The sequence below is a fragment of the Trifolium pratense genome, linkage group LG7 (assembly GCF_020283565.1).
Source record: "Trifolium pratense cultivar HEN17-A07 linkage group LG7, ARS_RC_1.1, whole genome shotgun sequence".
Classification (NCBI taxonomy): Eukaryota; Viridiplantae; Streptophyta; class Magnoliopsida; order Fabales; family Fabaceae; genus Trifolium; species Trifolium pratense.
In genome coordinates this window covers 36,844,901-36,851,536 of record NC_060065.1, presented here as the reverse complement: position 1 = coordinate 36,851,536, position 6,636 = coordinate 36,844,901, and the positions used below count along the sequence as shown (strand labels likewise).

Below are 6,636 nucleotides of genomic sequence, written 5' to 3'. Positions count from 1 at the left end.
AAGAAAATAAATTATTTTTTTCAGTACGTCAAAAATTAACATTTTTAGAGGAAATATATGGATTGAGACCAAAATTGCAACAAATACGAAAATAGAACGACCAAAAAGTTTGATTTTAAAATAGTCGGACTACTTTTGTAAATTTAATAAAATAGGAGATCAAAAGTACAATTAACCCTTATTTTTCATTACATTGTTTAGGCAAAATCAAAATCGACAACTGGCAAAAATGCCGAAATTGCTAGTGTTGGATGTCATGACTGGAGTTCGAACTCCGGTCACTCTCCACTTTATGTGTATGAGTTTTCAATAACTTTGTCATTTCGTCAATAAAAAAATAACAACAAAATATACTTTTGTCAAACTTACAAGAAATTCAATCATAATGAACCGTGTTTATAATAAGTCATGTTAACTAAGTATTTTTCAGACATTAATTAAGGAAATGAAAAGAAATGAAAGTAAAAAAATTTGTATTAAATATTTCTTTTTAAAATTTTAAGATATTAAATACATTATTTTTGAAATGATCTTACTTTTTTTTGTTTCTTTAACAAATATGACAAGGACGGTCGTTAGCATTTCCGTGAAACCATATTATAGACAAGAAGTACACTAGCATGAGTACCCAAATTCTATCTCAATTGATAAAAAAAATTCAAAATTATTAGGTCAAATATCGCGATCAGAGTTCGAACTTCTACTTATATATAGTTATACGTGAGTTCAAACTTCTACTGTTATTATTTTGTCTAACTACTAAAAAACTATTGAGATGTGTGAAAAAAAATGACATGAAGGGTATTAATGGAGTAGACCTGTATGTGTCCCCCAGCCCACAGGCCACAGCCCAACCTATCGTGACCTAACCCTCATGGTGTTCTAAATGAGAGTTACTTTTGCCACCTACTGATTACTACATCCGCTATTTAAGTAGTGGATATGTAAAAATCAGAAATTTTGGGAAAAAAACCGTCCGCTACTTAAGTAGTGGACAATATTTGAGTAACCAGTAAGGCGGCAAAAGTAACTCCCGCTCTAAATAGTCGGATTTTATAAGACCCAAGCCCACGAAATATACGGTTGTATTGGTTTTTTTTTTTTAACTATTGGGGGAGACTGGTGCTACTTTATTTTTGTCTAGTACAATTTGTGGCTAGACACATACTATAAATATAGAGAAATAGAAAATTCGGGTTCGAACCTCAATCTTCTAATAATATCTTTAGTAGTTAATAACTGAGTTACCGGTTATGGAACCAGATCCAACTTCTCCAAAAAGAACGATTAACTTTAGTGTTAATTGAATAATATCAACTATTAATCAATAAATTAAAAATAAACATTATAAATACATCATATTTCTAATTTACTCCGTTAATTTTTATTTTTTTGAAATAGCAATTTCTTTTTTAGTACAAAAATAGAAATTTCTAATTTACTACGTTATTTTTTTTTTTTAACTCATTTCATTTATCAATTGGTATTCAATATAAAAGGAATCGAAAAAAAAACACAGCGACTGACCCAAGAATTAGCCGCCCACGCTAACTTATGAGCAACCGAATTCGTTTGACGCTTTACAAACTTCACCTCAAAGATTTGTCCCCCCCCTCCCCAGCTCTATTTTAGAAAATTCAAATCGTGAAAAACCGATTACGAATCCTGAGATATGCACTATCTAAAACAGAATAAATGTAAATGTTATGAGAGATGATATCACAAAAAACATTTCCATGGCAACTTATTGGATTAAATTGTTTTCGGTCATGTTTCATCTAAAAAACTATCAAAATTTGTAGATCCAAATGTATGATTTTGAATAAATTTGTAATCATCTGGATGTAGACTTCTAAACTTTACTAAATATTATCATTATCTGCCTAATATTGAATTAGCAATTCTTCATAGAGAAACACTAACACCTTTGTTCAAATACATTGTTTAAGAAAATCTATATTCCAAAACAAAAGTATACATTTTGAAACAAAAAATAAGAACATCTATCACAATTTCATTCTCATCATCATATAGAGAAAAATCTCATTTATAGTATCAACAGGCCCCGGCATACACCAATGAACACAATCATTAATACTCGAATTTTTATTCGACGCATGCCCAAATCTGTTGGGATGTCCATCCGGCCTCATCAACATCGCATCTGTTATATCAATCAAGCCAAAACGCGAACCTTTCTCCCCTGCATCCGTCTTTGCTGCACTCAATTCATCCAATTGTATTTGATGTATGATCTCTAGACCATATGGATGCACATCCCATTTTTGTTCATTACTAAAAGGTTGTGTTCTATTACAACCTCCACCTTTATTCCATTCACCATTCTCGAAATGATTTGGAGAATGCGTCACCAAAAATGCCAACCCTTTGAACCGTTCAAGATTCATAATAGTTTTGAAAGCTGTTCTATATGCTTTCTTGTATCCGTAAAAATTGAGTTCTATTGAGTTGTTGCATTTCTGACATCCAACAACCGTACCATTTTCATAGAATGTGAATGGTCGGAAAAACCATTGTCCACCAGAGAAAATTACATAGTCGTAATTTTCAATTCGACTTGTCCATGCTGTATCCGGTTCATCTAGATAAAGACTTTCGGGATTGTAGAAATTAGAAGTATTGTAGATGTAAGATTTAGAGGATTTTACTAGAAAGGGTGACCATAACATTGAAATGGTGAAATTATAATCAGCATAGTACCACCATTTGTAATAGGTTAGGCCTTCTTCATTTGATACATATTTAGTTGTAATGTCCTCAGGGCGAGCAACCTGAAAGAATGCCATTAAATTAAGTTTTATTTTGGCAGCAGAATTGGGAATGAAAATAAAATATGATAGTGAAAGAAAGAAATTTAAATCACTCATTGAATGTTGAAGATAATATACAAGATGGAATAACTTGGAAGGCAATAGCATTGTTCAGAGCAAATTGTCAACTAGTACTAACTAAATAACACAATGATGAGAAAATATAATCAATCGATTTCTTCTACTTTGTGATTTGGTAGTTACCTCCCTAATTTCTTTCAAAATTTATGTTAAAATGAAATCATTTATTAACGTGGCACTCAACTTTTTAAAATAAAAATAAAAAACTTTGGTTAGGAATATTTCTTTGAATATTGAGAACACTAATTAACACTATGCATCTAATAGAAAAACTGATGGATTTGGATTATGTGAAGTCGACTGCATGCAGTCAGTAGATTTGGACCGTCTGATCAAGATCAGACGGCTCAGATTTTAAGGTCAGATTTTAATTATAAAATCTGAACCGTCCAATTTTGATCGGACGGTTATATGCGGCCGACTGCACTGCAGTCAGTATATTTGTGAATTCACTGAATCCATATCCAAAAGTGATCTCTAGGAAACTTCAGTAACTCAATTCCCAAAACAAATGCTAAACAACACATAACACGTATTAAAATAATCTACTCCCTCAGTTGCTTATTATATGCAAAATTTCAAGTATTTTAAATAATCGATGAATCTGGTTTATCATATAGATCGGCTGTTCAATAAATTTAAAAACGTGTTTATAATAAGAAACATAGATAGTATAATATTCTACTCCCTCTAGTTTTAAATATGAGCAAAAAAATCAAATTGAGTTTGGCCTAAATTTAGACTAAATACAAATTGACTTTAGCTTATATTTAATTTATAATATTAATTAATGTATAGTATTATGAAATAAAGCTGCTTTTTATTTAGGAAAATGCTGAACTTGTAACCAAGTTGATTGGGCTCAAGTGGCAAGGAGCTCCTTCTAAGGACGTACCCGGGGAATACCGGGTTCGATTCCCAGGGGGAACAACGCTTGGCCAGTGCGCATGCCTCTACGCACGAGCTGGATTAGTCGTCCACCTTTGGTGGGTCGGAACCAGTGCGAAAGCCAAAAAAAAAAATGCTGAACTTGTAATGATGTTAAGTAGTGGAGGTTGTTTTCAACCCAACAAAGAAAACAGTGTCATTGGAATAAAAAATTAGGATAGTATATGGAGTTTACAAAACAATTGCACCGACGTTGATTAATAATGGTTCCCAATTTTACTCAACTCCACTTTGTTATCTCCACGTGCATTGCACAGTTCAAATACTAGTATAATAATAAAATGCACAATATCTAGAGAATTTGGATATAATTTTTTTTTTATAGGTTTTGGATATAAAATTTGAGTCCCTTTCAAATTTGACTACTAGATTCAAATCCTACTCTAGAATTACAACAAAGTTAAAAAATTCATGCTTTGTTTAAGAGATTAGAAGGGATCTTTTTGGTAAAAAAAAGTGGATAATAAAAAATTGAAAGAATGATAGTCCTCTAATTTGAATGATTAATTTATTTTCTTTCATAATCTAAAATCTTCATAATATAAAGAACTCAAAAATTGTATTATAATGGGATTGGGATTTTGAAAGATTTCATATGGTTTAGATAAAATTTCAAATATTTTCTATGGTGTTATAATACTCTCTCTTCATTATCTATAAAAATTGGCCTTGGAGTTGCTACATTGCAAATTTAACACAATTTTAGTTCATCCAATTTATTTTAAATTTGACGGTTTATATTATACAATTCATAAATGAAATACAATAAACTTAATTGTTGATTCATTTAAGTCGGACAACTAACAACTATAACCACGTCACACTTACAAGACCGAAACCAAATCTCCCAAAACCCTTGTCCTCTTCCAAATTCTCAAGTCAGGCTTTACGAAAGGATTCGGATTACATTATATGCAGTCATGCAATTAGGATAAATATAGTCGTCTGATTATAATCAGACAATTCAGATTAAAAAAAATTATTTAATTACATGACTACATACAGTTTTGGCTTCATACAATCCGCAACCTTCAAGAAACCCAATCTCTTCAAATAAAAATTTCAAGTGTGAAAAAATCAAAGATTAGGTAGGTCCACGATTTCTTCTAATATAGTACTATTGTCTTATTGTTTATTCATCATGTGAGTGAGTATACCTAAAAGCCAATATTTTTTTGTCTATGAGAGGGTACTACTTTTCATCTAATAGATTTGATTCTTCCTCTTATTTTTTCTACCTTTAAATAAAATATTATAACCAATAAAAAAAATGAAGTTAGTAGCATTTGAAAAGAGACTTTTTCTTTTCTTACTCAATTATTATAATACATCATTGTCAAAAAAAGTTATTATATGTGACAAAAATTTCAATCAACCAAACTAATACTGTGTTGACTATTGAGGAAAAATCAAATAAACCAAAAAAAAAAAAATATTATATTATAATATATCATTGTCAAAAAAAAAAATATATGACAAAAAAAATCAAACTAGCAAACTACTAATATTGAAGAAATTTTTATCTTTTTAAAAATCGGTATCCCGTCCAAAGACCGACTAATCCAAATTGACCAATTTCACCGCTCACTTGCGGGGTGTCAATTAAAGCCAAAGTTTTTTTCACTTTATAAACTAGCTCACCGAAATTGACACTAAAAAAAATCGAACTTACTTGAGAGAAACATAGTCCAAGAACCCAAACCAACGTCATTTCACCAACTCAAGTGGATTATATTGAAGAAAAATTAAATAAGCAAAAAAAATTAATTAAAAAATCAATTAAATTAAATAAAAAACTTACAGAATTTAAGAGGCAGAGCAATGATTCCATCTGATTTCTCCCAATTGAATCACCAACAAAAGCCATTGACTTTCCCCTAACAATCTTGAAGAACAGTTTAGCATCAAACAAAGGAAGTTCACAATCATCAGGCTTCCATCTCCATTTAAGAAAATCACTGTCTGGTCTTCCATGAATAAGACAGTTTTGTTTCTCAGTTATAAAAGGACATGTTTGGTTGTAATAAGGTTGTTCTAGATAAGGAATCCATTTTCCTGAAAATAAATTGTTACATGTTTCAACAACAGTTGTTGTGTGAAGTAGTTTTGAAGATGTTTGATTGAAGTGAATAAGGATAGGAAGAAGTAAGACAAGGATGAGTGCTGTGAGGGGAAAGAGGAAAATGTGTTTTGGTATTTTTTTAGCTGATTTGAAAATCTCTGTTGCATCACATGACTCCATGACTATGATAATAATCTAATAACAATGATTTCATAAAATGTTTCAACCTTTAAACAAACAAACAAATAAATTTTATTAAAAAAATATTAAATGAATTTGTTTAGTCAAAAACCAAAAAAAAAATAGTAAATACTTCATCTGATCATTATTATAAGTATTTTTTTAAAAAAATTCATTAAAAAGCTAGTGTATTTGATATATGATATAGACTAGATACATCAACTAATAGTAACAGTTTGTAGCGTAGGCCTCACCTTGCATTAATGGAGTTATATTTGTCAAAAAGTTATTAATGCATCAAATGTTTTTTAACATATTTTAGTAAAAAAATTATTAATGCATCTTGACTTTTTGAAAGAATCTTATATTAAAAGACAAAGAAAAAGGGGAAAAGAGTCTAATAATTTTATAAAATTATTAGAAACTGAAACATAAATTAAAAGAATTTTTTTAAAAAAAGTAGTAAAAAATAAAGATATATTTTATGATTGTTTTAAAGTGAATTATTAATTTGGGATGGATAAAATATAAGTC

The 6,636-nt window shown here is 30.0% G+C and overlaps 1 pseudogene; it reads right to left on the bottom strand.

Moving 5' to 3' along the window:
• Nucleotides 1-1,850: 1,850 nt before the first annotated feature.
• LOC123900000 lies at nucleotides 1,851-6,131 on the bottom strand (annotated as a pseudogene).
• Between the last annotated feature and the right edge of the window lie 505 nt (nucleotides 6,132-6,636).